Source organism: Molossus molossus, unplaced genomic scaffold, assembly GCF_014108415.1.
Source record: "Molossus molossus isolate mMolMol1 unplaced genomic scaffold, mMolMol1.p scaffold_m16_p_10, whole genome shotgun sequence".
NCBI classification, from domain to species: domain Eukaryota; kingdom Metazoa; phylum Chordata; class Mammalia; order Chiroptera; family Molossidae; genus Molossus; species Molossus molossus.
Window position 1 is genome coordinate 63,315,010 of NW_023425345.1, and position 16,360 is coordinate 63,331,369.

Below are 16,360 nucleotides of genomic sequence, written 5' to 3' on the forward strand. Positions count from 1 at the left end.
AAAGTATATAAGCATATGAAGATATATAGTTGTAAAAGAATATTTTAATAATCATTTCAAATAACTGTTGATATTCTTCATACTATACTTTGAAAAAGATAGCATCTTGAAAGTTAGCTACAACATGGATTCTAAAATCATACCAATGAACTTTCATACTCTACTACATTAAAATCCACTGATTTATTTCTACTTTGAATGCATCTTTACCCATGTGATTGTGTATCATCATACATTGATCATCTGGTAAATAATGGTTCACTGAATTATGCAGATATTCCAAATTGACAATTCAGAATACAATATCAAGGGAAAAGATCACATTCTTAAAATCATTACACATCCCACCAGAAAAAGCCTAACTGAGAAATTGTCAGTCAAGCTCACAATGTTAGAAACAAGTTTACCAAAATTCTAAATTTCACTTGAAAACTTGATTTTTTTCAATCACTGGCTATAAGTATAACTGTTTTTCTTGAAGTGTTAGGCTCACTTAATTCAGTTTTGAGAAAAACAAATGTCAGGAGGTAGAATAGGATGTCTTTGAATAATTATGTTAAATTTTTAACCATTATCTCTGGAGATTGGTTGCACAACAATGGGAATATAATTAAAATTACTTAACTGTACACTTTTAAAAAACAGGTAAGATGGTAAATCTTGTATTTAAAAAAGCCAACCAGGAGACCATGAGAAAAGAAATTTACAAGCCAACCTGATTCGTGAATACCGATTTAAAAATCCTAAACAAAATGCAAACAAACTGTCTGGCTGGTATGGCTCAGTGGTTGAGCATTGACCCACGTGCCAAGAGGTTGCCGGTTTGATTCCTGGTCAGGACACATGCCCAGGTTGTGGGTCCGATCCCCAGTGGGTGTATGCAGGAGGTGGCCAATGTATGTTCTCTCTCATCAATGTTTCTATCTCTCTCTCCCTCTCACTTTTCTCTCTCTAAAATCAATAAAGGGGAGAAAAAATGCAAACAAACCAAACCCTGTAATTTATAAAAAAAATAATCCATCATGACTAAATTGGGCTATCCTAGAAATGCTTAGTAAGTCTAATATGAAAATCAATGTAACTGACCACATTAACAGATTAAGAAGAAAACATGTGGATCATCTCTAGAGTTATACAAAAGCCTTTTTTAATAGTACTCACTGTTTATTATGATTTAAAACAAACAAACACAACAAAACTCCAAGCAATAATATTAGAATAAACTGCCTTAACTTAATACAGGCCACCTTAAAAAAAAACTATAAGTATCATTTTAAATGGTGAATTTGAAAGCATTTCCTTTGATGTCATACACAAGACAAGAATCAAATCTTGGAGTATCTGCAAATATCTAAGGCAGTATATTAATGGTTCAGGGGTAGACAAATAGACCAATGGTACAGAAGAGAGTTTACACAAATAAAACTAGCCATGTACGAAAACTTGGTTTATGACAGGGAATTTGACTATCAGAGAGAATTATTTATTTTAATAAATAGTGCTGTGATAACCAATTATCCATATGGAAAGAGTGAATTTGCATCCTATACCTTTCACAAAAAACAATTACTAGGAGATTTAAGAATTAAATGTGAACACCAAAGGCAAGAGAAACAGCCCTGGCCAGTTTTGCTCAGTGGTTAGAGCGTCAGCCTGCAGTCCAGAGAGACCCGGGTTCAGTTCCCGCTAAGGACATGTACCTCAGTTACAGTTTGTCCCTGGCCCTGGTTGGGTCATGCGGGTGGCAGCCACTCGATGTGTCCCTTACACATCAATGTTTCTCTCTCTCTCTGGGATCAATAAAGAAAAAATACTGCCCTGGCCTGTTTGATTCAGCAGTTAGAGCATCAGCCTGTGGACCAGAGAGTCCCAGAGTCCCAGAGTCCCAGGTTCAGTTCCCGCTAAAGGCATGTACCTCGTATGAAGTTTGTCCCTGGCCCCAGTGGGGTCATGTCAATGGCAACCACTCAATGTGTCTCTTTCACATTGATGTTTCTCTCTCTCCATTTCTCCCTCTATCCCTCCTGCTCTGTCTGAGGATGAATGCAAAAATGTCCTCAGGTGAGGATATAAAAAAAAAACCACAATAAATAAATAAATAAATAAATAAATAAATAAATAAATAAATAAAAATATAATGCTAATGTAATATAGAGCCTTCAATGTTCCAACAACTTCACATCCTAAACATATACTACATTTATGTTCCCGTTTAAAATCAACACATTATTGTAGGAACTTGTTAACAAGAATTTTTTAAAAACTCACGGTTCAGTAAGTGTCTATATCAATGTTTGTGTCTATATCTCATTTCAAATATTAGTAATGATGCCCATGGTAAAATCTAAATATTGCTTCAAACAAGTGGGGTATTGGTTTGAACCTTCCCATTGCTCCTTGAATCATATTTTTTTACCAAAAGCCAGACTTTGGATGCTTCAGGGAAAAAATACCTAATACATTAAGATAAAATCTCCTTTGGAAAGAATAGAAAATATTTTTTTAAAAAACAGACACCATATTTTTAGGACTTTCAAATAATTCTGAAATGCAAAGTGGCAAGGAAATAAGCACAATACAAGGAATACATCATTCACTTGGGAAACTACTAACTACATATATGTGACTGAAAGGGATGAGTTAGAAAAAACAATCATGCCAAGATAATTTTTTAATATTATGAAAGCATGTGTCCATCAAGCGAAATAAATTCATTTCCATTTCATTCACCAACCAAAACTCCCTCAATTTCTCCAAAAACACACATAAATACAAAGTAGATATTTTTAATCTAAACTCTAAGCCTCGGGCTCACATGAAATCAAAATGACTTTAACCACACAAGTTCCAGCACTCAGACTTGTAGTTTCTATATGCTGCCCACACAGCACTTTGTGAGCACGTGATTAGGAGGAATGATGCACAATCACACCACATTCCTTCCCTCAGCTCACACATCAAGAACTTGCCCTCTCAGCTGCATTCTTCTCCAAACAGCCATGGTCACCTTAGCAACACTCTGCTCCTAATATGGACAGCTGGTCCATTTAAGTCAGCCCTATTTGGCAGGGAAAATGCTTGTTCTTCAAATTGGGGGAGAAAGAAGAGGTTTTCCTTTCAATACACATTACAGGGTTGATTCAACTTGATCAGCACTTTTATTCTGTGGCAGCAACTTGTGTCGAGTTTCAACCTATTCTGAGTTTGGGTGTGTATGTGTGTGTGTGTGTGTGTTTATCTGAAGCAAGTGGCTAAAAATAAATAAATAAATAATAAAGCAAGTGGCTAAAAATAAAATAAAGGCAGCTGATAGAATTCTAAGGAAGAGTAGAACATGAAAAATAAAGGTATCTGAAATAATTGTATTCTTTTATAAAATGATAAAGCTATCCACATTTTTGGAAGTTCAAATTTATTTAAATGGAACTGTAAAATCTGAAGCCTTAATATGCAATAAGAAATCAAGAGTCAGAAGACCTGTCTTTTTTAACATCATAGCTTATTTTTGAACAAAAACATTGCTATACTTCAAAGTCCTATAACTCCAATCTACTCAATACACTGTAAGCCCATGGATTCACCCCACCACCTACATGTAAAATCTCACAATCTTTCCAAAGGCTCAAATGTAAACTAGGTATCAAAACCAAATGGTTAGTATATCTAAGAATTCTGCAGAGCTAGAATAATCGAGGATAGTACTGGATTACTCAAAACCAATCTTAATCTTATGCTTTTACCATGAAAACTGGGCCTGAACCAATTAAGTCTCTTGAAACAGAAGATACAGGTTTATAATACATTTGCCTGATTTTTATACTATATATAAATAAATTGAAGAGAAAGAATTACCATATTCTGAAATATGGGGGTAAAATGGCTTGTTCCATGCCCACAAACGGATTCTTATCTGCCATCCATCAAAATCAGATACCTAATCTTTACAGAAAGTATATAGGCATGTTCAAAATTAAAAAACATCTAAATTTATGGGCTTCATTGTACATGAGAAATATTTATGAAATAATTTTCTATATAACAGTGTTATTAATTTAATAAATGCTCAATTATATACACATAAAATCAGTCAATATATTAGAAAGTTGTACATTAAGAATAATTAATCCTGGTAGGTGGCTCAATTGGTTGGAGCATCTTCCTATGTACCAAAAGGTTGAGGTTTCAATTCCCAGTCAGCACACGTAACGGAAGGCAATATTCCCCCCACCCCATCTCAAAATCAATAAAAACATATTCTCAGGTGAGGATTTTTAAAAATAATAGTTTAGAATTGTACTAATTACAATAACCACAAATACTAAAGTGTTTATTGCCTGATGTGTTGATTGCCATTTTAGTTGTTTAACTGTTAAAATTACATAAAACGTATTTAATTCCACTACTTGATCATATCCATTGAATCAATATTCAATGAATATAGTTTTTAAAAATGTTTTAGTGAAATTTAAGGTTAAGTAAATACCACCTACATTATTCATTGGTTATACTTTTGTTTGTATGTGTGTTTTTAAACTTCTCAGGCAATGAAGTTCTTCCTGGTTAGAAACATTTCTTTCAAGTTAAAATTATCTTAACAATTACATCTTCTGTAAAGAACAAAGGATCAGGTGATAGGACAGCCGTACAGATTAGTATAAAGAACCTAAAGCACTAATTCCACTACTGGTTTCATCATGTGTAAAATGAGAACACTATTTTACTTATGCCATGTGTCACTAACATAAAGTGAAAATAATGAAATTACTATGTCAACACAAAATAACTCAAAGGAAAGAAACTAGAACAATTAAGCCTATATTCAGCTATATTTGGTTTATTACTATATTAATAATTTCTTACCTTGTGGAATTCTCTTCTGAGAAAAATAGATAAAATTTTGTTCCTAAAAAAATTTCAAGTAGAAAAGTTGAAACATTAGTTTCAAAACAGAAAGTATCTTGAAAATGTAAAGTTACAAAATTCTAGCATAATACATACAGACACTTATGACATTTGGTATTACCAAAGCTTAAGTAGGAGACAGTAAGTCTCTAATAATAAAAGTACTTTTTTAATACAAATATTTATTATAAAATATATTTTTTTCATTACAAAAATACTTATCAAATCATTTTTACTAGTTATATAAAGATGTGTGGCACATTTTCATATTCTAAAATATTACTCAATTGGGTTTACTCTAGTCAAGATTTGATATTCTGAATGGAACTTTTTACGTTTAATCTACATGTTGTAAAATTCATCCTTTTAACGTACAAAATTCAGTGGTTTTTACTATATTCATAGTTGTGTAACCTTCACTGTCATCTAATTCCAAAACATTTTGGTCACCCCAGTAAGAAACCCTGTACTGAAGCAAACATTTACCACCCCCCCCCCCCCCACACACACACCCAGGGATAACATCTGAAACAATTTAATTTAATTAAAAATGTTTTAATTAATTTAAAAGAAGCATACTCTTGGCAGCTCTATGATCAAAATTATGTTTTCTTTTAAATGTATAGAACAAAGACCGATAGGAAAACAAATATTCAAAAATTGTAAGAGTAGTTGTGTTTTCTAGAATTACATGCTAAAAGTTGTACTATTATCCACAGTAAAAAAAAAACACAGAAATACAAATTGACACTTTTAAAATATCCACTATATTTTTGTATTAAATGTTTTTCAACATAGATAAAATATGTACAAAGTTAAAAAAAAAAAAATGTTGGCCACACTTACTAATCTGGTTGAAAAGCCACAGCTGCATTTTACTTTATGACAAATTGGCTGTTTCATCACTTTGCATCTGGGCATCTACTTCTTAATGGTCATTTCTGAAATAAAGATGAATTAAGAATATATTATAACAAAAATATGAAATCCTTAAGGACAATTATCTGAATTTCGGTAACTACAAGGAACTATCAAAACAGTTCTTGAGCAACCTTCTAGTAAAAAACATTAACAGGACTGACAGTAAGGTGGGATGGATGGAATATAGACTATTGTCCCACAGGCCCATAATTCGATAGTTATTTTACAAGTACTGCATATAAAAATCCATAACCTTTTCAGTCCTCAAGCCCTTTCATTCACCAGGGTCTTGCAATTCCTAAGAATGCAATTTACAGATTGGAAAAATATAAAAGGAAGACACAGAAGAGATGCCCTAAAACTGCACATCTGAAAACATTAAATTGCTTATTTGTTATGCTTGTTTATCTGTTTCTTCCTCACACCTATAAAGTAAGCTCCAGATATTTTTGTCAGTTTTATTTACTGATAATTTTCAAATGCCTAAGACAATGACTACTACCATGCGTAAAATGTTCAGTAAATATTTATTTTAAAAATGAATAAATTGATGAATGATTTAACATTAATGAAATATTTAACTTTACAGTATTTCAAAATGGCCAAATGTTAAAATGGCATCTCTTCCACACATACACCATTGATGTTAATACCAATTACATCATCTTTATTGCTTTGTTCTCCAATATACAAAGTCCATAATTAAAAGACATGACCCCAACTTTCAAGGCATAGAACAAAGGCATATATCACTTTGTAATTTTGTTAGTGCAACTTTTGTGAAAGACTTCTGGAAGGGAAATTGCTGGACATGCGATTTTGTTAAAAATTGCTAACAGTGTGTGTGAAGTCTTTTTCTTTTTTAAATATGTATGTTGTTAGTTAAGAGCAATGATCAGTTTTGCTACTTTAAAAAATCACTTGGCTCATCTTTCTCCACCTGAAAATTCAGAAGCTGATATAATCCCTATGTCTGAGAATCCTGTTTGTTATCTTAAATTTTTAAATATTTGATTTTCAGTGGAATGGACCTTTGTTGTCTTACAATCCTTTTTTTAGAAGGGTCTGCCTCTGTTTTTACTTCATAAGGAATTATAATAAAATGTACTTTCTTTAAAAATAAATAAATACGTATGTTGTTTCAGGTGCTGGTTGTGAGGACAATTAAGAATATACGAACAAATCTTTCATAAGGAGCTACAAGATGACAGGTCTCAGAAATAACCCTCAAGGAACCACGAGTTCCTTTCCATCCTGTCCCTAAATCAGTATTCCATTAAATGCTACTCTTTTTGTAAAAAAAAAAAAAAAAAAAAAAAAAATTGGGAGAATACAAATATTAAAACAGACTTGCTTTTTTTACTTTCAAAAAGAAGCAATGAAAGGATAAACTGAAACCATTTTTAAATGGTTATCAATGACAAGCCAAGCAGAGAAAGACAAATATCATATGATCTCACTTATTTGTGGAATATAATGAGCATAACAGTCTGAGGAATGGGGTAGTCTCAGAGACATGGAAGTAGGGTACAGACTGACAATCCACAGAAGGGGGTGGGGGAGAAGAGATAAACCACAGAACTTATATGCATGTACACATAACCAATGGGCATGGACAACAAAGCTGGGGACGGAGCAGAGAGGGATGAGGAGGAGGGTGTCAATGGGGGGAAAAGGAGTAACAAAAATAAATTAATAAAAAATTAATTAATTAGCCCTGGCCGGTTTGGCTCAGCAGTTAGAGCGTCCGCCTGCGGTCCGGAGAGACCCGGGTTCGGTTCCCGCTAAGGGCATGTACCTCGGTTGCAGTTTGTCCCCGGCCCTGGTCGGTCGTGCGGGTGGCAGCCACTCGATGTGTCCCTTCCACATCGATGTTTCCCTCTCTCTCTCTTCTCCTCTCTCCCTCCCACTCTATCTGTACAAAAAAAATGGAAAAATGTCCTCGGGTGAGGATTAAAAAAAATAATAATAATAATTAATTAATTAAATAAATGGTTATCGATGGATAAAAGAAAAAATGGGGTAGAAGGGATAGAAATGGAACTTCTCAGAATATACCTTATTTTATAGTTTTTACTTTGAAGACATGTTTTAAAATCAAATGAACATCAAACTACCATTGATTAAAACATTAAACACATAAAAAATTTCATGGTCATCTTTGGAAGTTACTAGGGCACTAACTTATTATCTGAAGATTAAGAGGAATAATCAAGCATTTGTCCCAGCTTTTTTATATGAAAAATACCCTAGGGTAATCAAGAAGTCAATAAATAAAAGCTCTTTTTTATAGAATTCCAAACTTATAGGAATGAGAGGATTTGAAAATCAGTCTTTTGTAATCCCTAATGAAATAATGGATATTTAAAAGTGATCAATAATTGCTAAAACAGTTAGGTAAAAGGCTGACGGGAAACTTTATAATGGATAAATCAGGTTGACAAAACTAGAACCCAGTGATTAATCTCAACACCATTAAAAATGGGTCAACCAGATATTATGTGCATAAGTATTCATCACTATCCATTAAGTGTTCATCCTGGGAGCTCCAGTTTCAAATGATATCACAATATTACCAATCCTACCATCATGGTTCAAGCCACCTTATTTCTTATCTGCATTACTATAATAGTTTCCTATCTGATCTCCCAGCCTCCCCCTCCCTTGCTCACCTCAACAAATCAGTCAGATTAGTCCTTTTCAAAAGAAAATCAGGTCATGTCATTCTTCTCTTCAAAACCCTCTAATTGAATCCATGTCACCAGTCTAAAAGCCAAAGTCCTTACAAAGGCATAAGATCATGATCTGGTATTTCCCTTCTCTCTAACCTCATTTCTTACCACTCTCCACCTTGTTCATTCCATTCTGGCCACACTGGTCTCCTTCCTATCCTATCCTTAAACACATAAAACATGTTCTCAGGGCCTCAGGATTTATTTTTCCCTCTGCCTATGACACCAGATATCTCTCTGGCTTATTCCTCCTCCAACTCTCTTAGGACTCAGTTTTTACAAGTTATCTAATCAAAGAGATATGCCCTGGTACTCCAGGCAAGCCCAAAATCTGCCTTAGATTTTCCTATCTGGGAGAGAATATGCCAGGAGAAATCAATCATAAATTTTGGCAATGACAATCACTTGAAACACAAAAGTCATCAATTTCCATATCTTTGTGTCTAAACATCTATAGAACTACACTGTCCAAAAGACTTTTTTTTTTTCTTTATTGATTCTAGAGAGAGGAAGGGAGAGGAAGAGAGAGATAGAAATATCAATGAGAGAGAACATCGATCAGCCGTCTCCTGCATGTACCTCACTGGGGATCTGGCCCACAACCTGGGCATGAGGTCGAACCGGCGACATCTTGGTGCATGAATCGATGCTCAACCACTGAGCCACACCAGCTGGGCCAAAAGATTCTCTGGTCCCAACTTCAAAGAATGATGATACAGCTACCATAAAGTGCTTTTGTTTTGTTTTTAAATCATTTATATCGTAACACTAGAAAAGAGAGGGTTAAAGATTTTACTTAAATGGGTCCCGTTAAAAAATAACAACTAGCAAAATAAATGTCATTCCCTTTCCTCCCACTCCTTTAATCCTTGAAGGATTTCTGTTAGGGTTTACATGATCAAGTTCCCAGGAAAAGTTTAACTACTTTCAAATGTATCTGTTACCTTCAGGCACCATGACCACCAGAAAGAATCAAAAGAACTCACTAACTCTAACATGACTAGACTAGCTATGGCATGGTTGGGATGTTTGAACTTAATTATTTTTCTTTAAATAAACAAACTCCCCCTGGGGTAAGGCCTATTCTGTTTTAAACATTCTATGGCTGCCAAGCTTCAGGGTCTTAAGAGAGATAGCCAGGGGACAGAGAAAACAGCAAGTATGACTCAATGATCACATTTAATAGTTTCTGAGACCAAAACAAAGATACCAGTTCTGGCAAGAGTTCTTTAGAATTGCCCCAAAACTGACTTATCCACATACCTTTCATCTGAACAATTTCTTTTCACTTAGTTTAAGGTTCACAAAATACTTGTTATGTGCCTATCAGACCTTCGGCACAAAAATAAACCAAGAGGACAATGAAAACAATCACCAGGGGTTCTAAGTGTTGGAGGATGGAATTTAATGTTAAAATCTGCTTTGTCTGGGGAGGAGGGAAGAACTCTTGAATTTTTTGCAGAAATGCCCCCACTTATTTGGAAATCAGACTTTAACATGTCCACTTGCCTGAAAGAAGGCTGGTGATTTTAAAGTATCCTTTATCGAGCAACGTCCGTGTACCAGATATTTATATTAGCTCACAGTTCTCAGATTTTCCCTATGGGAAAGGTATTAACAAAGCAGAGTGGTTAAATATCTTGTCAAAACCAGAAAGATACAGCGCTGGATGCAAAGTCTTCGTCTCTCTTTTTCACTACTATAATCTGCAGTAAACTGGAATAAAAGTATTAGTCACAAATACCACATTTGCCCCATAGGAGTAACATAAATCCAGGCTGCTCATTTAAGAAATGTGTTCCCAGTACTTATATGCATGTATGCATGACCAATGGACATGGACAACTAAGCCGGGGACGGGGCGGAGGTGGGGTGGGGTAGGGGGTGCCAATGGGGTAAAAAGGTAAAATATTGTAACAAAAAAAATAAATAAAAATTTATTAAAAAAAATAAAATAAAAAAATAAAATAAAATTATAAAAAGATAAAAAAAAAAAAAAAGAAATGTGTTCCATTCTTCCAAATATATAAAAGGACAAAAAGGAAAGGTTTACTGTTACACATGAAGAAAACCGTGCCATCAAGGGATGAACCAGAAGAATATGTTACATTCGGGTCTAGGTGAACTGAGTAAGAGTAAGCTAGGCATAGCACAGCTTACTAATTATCCATTCACAATTAACCTAATCACCTCTAAGTGATGGCTATTCCATTATACACTGAGAAGTCAGGGAAGAAATGTTAAGATTTAATAAAGTGGGAACATAGCCCACTCATCAAAAGTTTCTGTACTTTTTCTGGATGTTTGAAGTACTTCTCTCTCTTTACATAATAGATATAAATACACACATTAGTATTCCATCAATTTCTTAAAATTTACAGCAAATACATCCACATGCTAGTCTTCTAAGTAAAAGTATCCCCCGCTTTTTGAAAGATTTTGTTATACCACGTCACTTTTACTAAAGAGCTACATGAATCCAGTTAGGCCTCACTTAACACTGTGGATAGGTTCTTGGAACTGTGGCAAAACGACGTATAATGACACCAATTTGACCAAAGACTAATTGATATAAACAAGAGTTAAGTTTGTACAGCATCTCCTCAATGTTACAACAAAACAACACTGAGTGAAACAACATTGAATGAAACTATGTCATTTGAGGACCTGCTGCACCTGTCTTGCTAACAGAAAAAATGGAAGAGGATTTTTACTTTTACAAAAAAAAAAGCAAAAACAGTACTCAATGTTTTTTTTTACAGTGAGCCATCACAGAGGCAGTGTGTACCCCATCATAGAGGCAGTGTGTACCCCAAACAGCCAGAGTGGCACCACCAAGCTCCTTGCCTGCATCCACCACTTCTACTCTCACACTCAGAAAGAATCTTGAAAGCTGCTGAAGTTACTGTTGGTTCTGCTAGTAGCAAAGTGGTCTTGTTTAGTCGACATTCAGTAATGGATAAAATGGAAAGTCTCTTGACTGAGTGCACAGATGGGTGTACAAAGCATGCTGTGTATTTATATCATTCATGCTTTCACTATGTTAGTGTTATTTTAGTTCAATGTTATTATTTGGTAGGACTTGGTAGGTTATTTTTTAGGTCTGGGCACAGTCCAAATTTTTTCATGTAAATTAACGATAATTGCTTCTTCGCTTTATGCCTTTTGAGCTTACAAAGGTTTTATAGGAACATTACTTTCAGACAGTGGGAGAAACCTGACTTGATTATGTCCTGGGACTTTTCAGCATAAATTAACACTTATTAAGATGACCATGATATTGTACACAGAAAACCCTAAAGACTCCACCAGAAAACTATTAGATTTAATAAATGAATTCAGCAATATAACAGGATACAAAATTAACATCCAGAAATTGATGGCTTTTTTTTAATCCTCACCAGAGGATATTTTTCCACTGATTTTCAGATAGAGTGGGAGGAAAGGAGGGAGGGAGAGAGAGAGAAACATCAACGTGAGAGACGTTTTAATTGGTTGCCTCCCACAGGACCCCAATCACGGCCTAGGATAGAACCCCCAACTGAGGTTCGTGCCCTTAACCTGAATCGAACCCTTACCTCCTTAGTTAAGTTTATGCTAGATATCTTTTTTTTAATTGTTGTAATGGTGAATGAGATTGTTTTTTCATTTTCTCTTTCTGAGAGTTCATTATTGGTGTATAAACAAGTCATCAAGCCTGACTGGTGTTGCTCAGTGGTAAGCGTCGACCCATGCACCAAGAGGTCACAGGTTCAATTCCTGGTCAGGGCACATATCCAGGTTATGGGCAAATCCTCAGTGGGGGGCATGCAGCAGACAGCCAATTGATTCTCTCTCTCCCTCTGTCTTTCTCTCTCTCTAAAGTAAATAAAGAAAAATTATTCAAAAAAAAGAAAAAAGCCATCGAGCCCTGGTCAGTTTGTTTCAGCTGACCAAAGAGTCGCAGGTTCAATTCCCCACCCCAGTTGGGGTTGTTCAGAAGACAGCCAATCAATGTGTGTCTCTCACATCAATGTTTCTTTCTCTCTCTTTCTTCCCTCCCATATTATCTAAAAAAAAAAAAAAATCAGCCCAGCCAGTGTGGCTCAGTGGTTGACCATCGACCATGCACCAAAAAGTTGCCAATACGATTCCCAGTCAGGGCACATGCCCAGGTTGTAGGCTTGATGATCCCCAGGATCCACAGTGGGGTGTGTGCAAGAAGCAGCCAATCAATGTTCTCTTCTCAATGTTTCTATCTCTTTTCCTCTCTCTCTAAAATCAATAAGGAAAAAGTATTTTTAAAAAATAAAAATAAAAAATAAATTTTAAAATATCAATGGAAAAATATCCTCGAGTGAGGATTTAAAAAAAAAAAAAAAAAAGACTTGTGCTCAGAAAACTATAGGAATTTGAATAAAGAGATAGAGGAAGACATAAACAAGTAGAGAATAACACCAGGTTCATGGATTGGTAGAATTAACATCATTACAATAGGCACACTACCTAAAGCAATCTATAGATTTAATTCAATCCCTTTCAAAATATCAACAGCATATTTCACAGATCTAGAACAAATACTCCAATAATTTATATGGAACCAAAAGACTCCAAATAGCCACGGTAATCTGGAGAAAGAACAACAAAGTTGGAGGGATCACAGTACCGAATATCAAGGTATACTACAAAGCTATTGTAATCAGAACAGCCTGGTACTGGCATAGGAACAGTCATACACATCAGTGGAACAGAACAGGGAACCTAGAAATCGACCCAAGACATTATGTTCAATTAATATTTGACAAAGGAACCAAGAGCATACAATGTAGTAAAGAGAGTTTCTTCAATAAACGGTGTTGGAAAAATTGACCAGGTAGATGCAAACAATGAAACTAGACTACCAACTTACACCATACACAAGAATAAATTCAAAATCGATAAAAGATTTAAATGTAATTCGTGAAACCATAAAAATCCTAGAGGAAAATGTAGGCAGCAAAACATCAGACATCTCACATAGCAAAATCTTCACCAATACATCGCCAAGGGCAAAAGAAATGAAAAAAATAAACAAATGAGACTACAACATCAAACTAAAAAGCTTCTGCACAGCAAAGGAAACCAGTATCAAAATCAAAAGGGGACCCATGGTATAAGAGAACATATTTGTCAATTAAAAAAAGGGAGACATCTGTAATACATTCAACAATAAAGATAACTTTAAAAAAATAATAGTAATACCTCTGATAAGGGGTTAATTTCCAAAATATATAAAGTACTCATACAACTCAACAAAAGGAAGACAAACAATCCAATTAAAAATGGGCAATGGCCCTGGCCAGTTTGGCTCAGCAGTTAGAGCGTCGACTTTCAGACCAGAGAGTCCTGGATTCAATTCCCAGTCAAAAGCACGTACCTCAGTTGCAAGTTTGATCCCTTGCCCTGGTCAGGGTGGTGCAGGAGGCAACCAATCGATGTGTCTCTCTCACATACATCAGTGTTTCTCTCTTTCAATCTCTCCCCCAACCCACCCTGACTCTATCTAAAAAAAAAGGTAAAATATCTTTGAGTGAGGATTTTTTTTAAAAAAGGGCAATGGACCTGAATATACACTTCTCCAAAGAGGACACACAAATGGCCAACAAACATATGAAAAAATGCTCAACATTATTAATCATCAGAGAGACGTAAATTACAACACCGAGGTGCCACCTCACACCTGCCAGAATGGCTACCATCAATATAATCAACAAACAAGTGCTGGCGAGGATGTGGAGAAAAAGGAACCCTATTACACTGCTGATGGGAATGCAGACTAGTGCAGCCACTATGGAAAACAATGTGGAGTTTCCTCAAAAAATTAAAAATGGAACTGCCATCTGACCCAGTGATCCCCCTTCTAGGAATATAGCCTAAGAATCCTGAAACACCTATCAGAAAGAATATATACACCCCTATGTTCATAGCAGCATTATTTACAATAGCGAAGATCTGGAAACAGCTTAAATGCCTATCAGTAGGAAATGCCAATCAGTAAACGAATGGGTAAAAAAGCTAGGGTACCTTTACACAGCGCAATACTATGCAGCTATTAAAGAAAAGAAGGCTCTAGCCCTGGCCAGTCTGGCTCAGCGGTTAGAGCATCAGCCCACGGACCAGAGTCCTTGGGTTCGGTTCCCACTAAATGCAGGCACATACCTCGGTTTCAGTTTATCCCCGGCCCTAGTTGGGGTTGTGTGGGTGGCAAACAGTAGATGTCTCTCTCTCACATTGATGTTTCTTTCTCCCCCCCCCCCCCGCTCTATCTGAAGATAAATGCAAAAAATGTCCTTGGATGAGGATAAAAAATAATAATAAAATAAATAAAGGAAGGCTGTATTACCCTTTGAGACAGCATGAAGAGACCTGGAGATTATTATACTAAGCAAATTAAGTCACTCAGAGAAAGACAAATACCACTTTTATGTGAACTCTAATGAACACAATAAACCAATAAATAAAATAGAACCAGAGGCAATGGAAACATGGAACAGATTGACGAATCTCAGAGGCAGAGGGGGCAGGGGAGAGGGAAGAGATTAACCAATGAAGTTATATGCATATATGCATTGCCCATGGACACAGACAATAGAGTGGTGAGGGCCTAGGGCAGGGTGGGCACCAGCTGGTGGGGGGCAATGGGGACAAAAAAAAAAGGACATATGTAATACTCTCGACAACAAAGATTTTTTTTTAAAGATAAGAAATAGTGGCCCTGGCTGGTGTGGCTCAGTTGGTTGGAGCTTCGCGGGGGACCAAAGTGTTGCAGGTTCAATTCCTGGGCAGGGCACATACCCAGGTTGTAGTAGGTTCAATTCACAGTTAGGGCACAAACAGGAAGAAACCTATCAATGTTTCTCTCTCTCACTCTCCCTTTCTCTCTCTCTAAAATCAATAAAATCGTGTCCTCAAATGAGGATTAAAAAAAAAAAAGATAGGAAACTGTGTATATGCCAATATTCTTTTTTCAACATGATAGCTTAATAAAAGGACTACTGCCAATTTGAAAATTGTTGGTCCACTAAAAAAGTTCATTAAAGAGGCATAACTCTCAAGTAAAGTAGTGGAATACCGGAGTATATAACATCAATTGCACTGATACAAAAATCCTTTGTATACAACCTGCATTGGACCAAAAACAAAAATTCATACAGAAATAAAATTTCTCAAATTAAAACTCATATCCTATGAAAGATTGGGGGGGGGGGGAAGGACAAAAAGTATAGCATATTCAATATTAAAAAATGTAATACTTGCCCTGGCCAGTTTGGCTCAGCGGTTAGAGTGAGGGACTGCAGGCTAAGGGTTAGAGGGTTCAATTTCCATTCAAGGGCTAGGACCTGGGTTGCAGGTTCAATCCCCAGCCCCAGTCAGGGTCATTCGGGAGGCAACCAATCGATGTGTCTCTCTCACATCAATGTCTCTCTCTCTCTTCTACTCTATCTAAAAAGCAATAGAAAATTTACCCTCAGGTGAGGATTTTTTAAAAAGGTACTACTTAAAGAGGACAAAAATTTCACATTTACCTCGTATCAAGTATTTCTCTAACACTCAACCCACATGTAGATAATCTACAAGAGTATGTGTGTAGAAGGGTACTTGATCTTCTCACTTTAACAAAAATTAGAGCTGCCCATTTAGTCCCAAAGGCACAAGTGAATAAAATTACATTATTATAAAATGTTGCTTTGGTAGCATAGAAAAATCTGCAGTACAGACAGACTTGCACTAAAGGAATAATTAACAAGAAATTTATGAAGAAATACTCTAGCGTGGTTGACATCATA

The 16,360-nt window shown here is 35.7% G+C and overlaps 1 protein-coding gene across 9 annotated transcripts in view; it reads right to left on the reverse strand.

The window, feature by feature from the left end:
• FRS2 (fibroblast growth factor receptor substrate 2) overlaps positions 1-16,360 on the reverse strand; it is a 99,066-nt gene that overhangs the window by 42,112 nt on the left and 40,594 nt on the right. For 6 of the 9 annotated variants that reach the window (XM_036252014.1, XM_036252016.1, XM_036252017.1 and 3 more), the window contains 3 exons: positions 5,749-5,843; positions 4,861-4,903; positions 3,853-3,939 (listed from right to left, as the gene is read on the reverse strand). The gene's annotated coding sequence lies outside the window, so the exon portion shown is untranslated. Of the gene's footprint in view, positions 1-3,852; positions 3,940-4,860; positions 4,904-5,748; positions 5,844-9,134; positions 9,324-16,360 lie in introns of those variants that run through there. The other 3 variants (XM_036252011.1, XM_036252009.1, XM_036252010.1) reach the window with 3 other exon arrangements.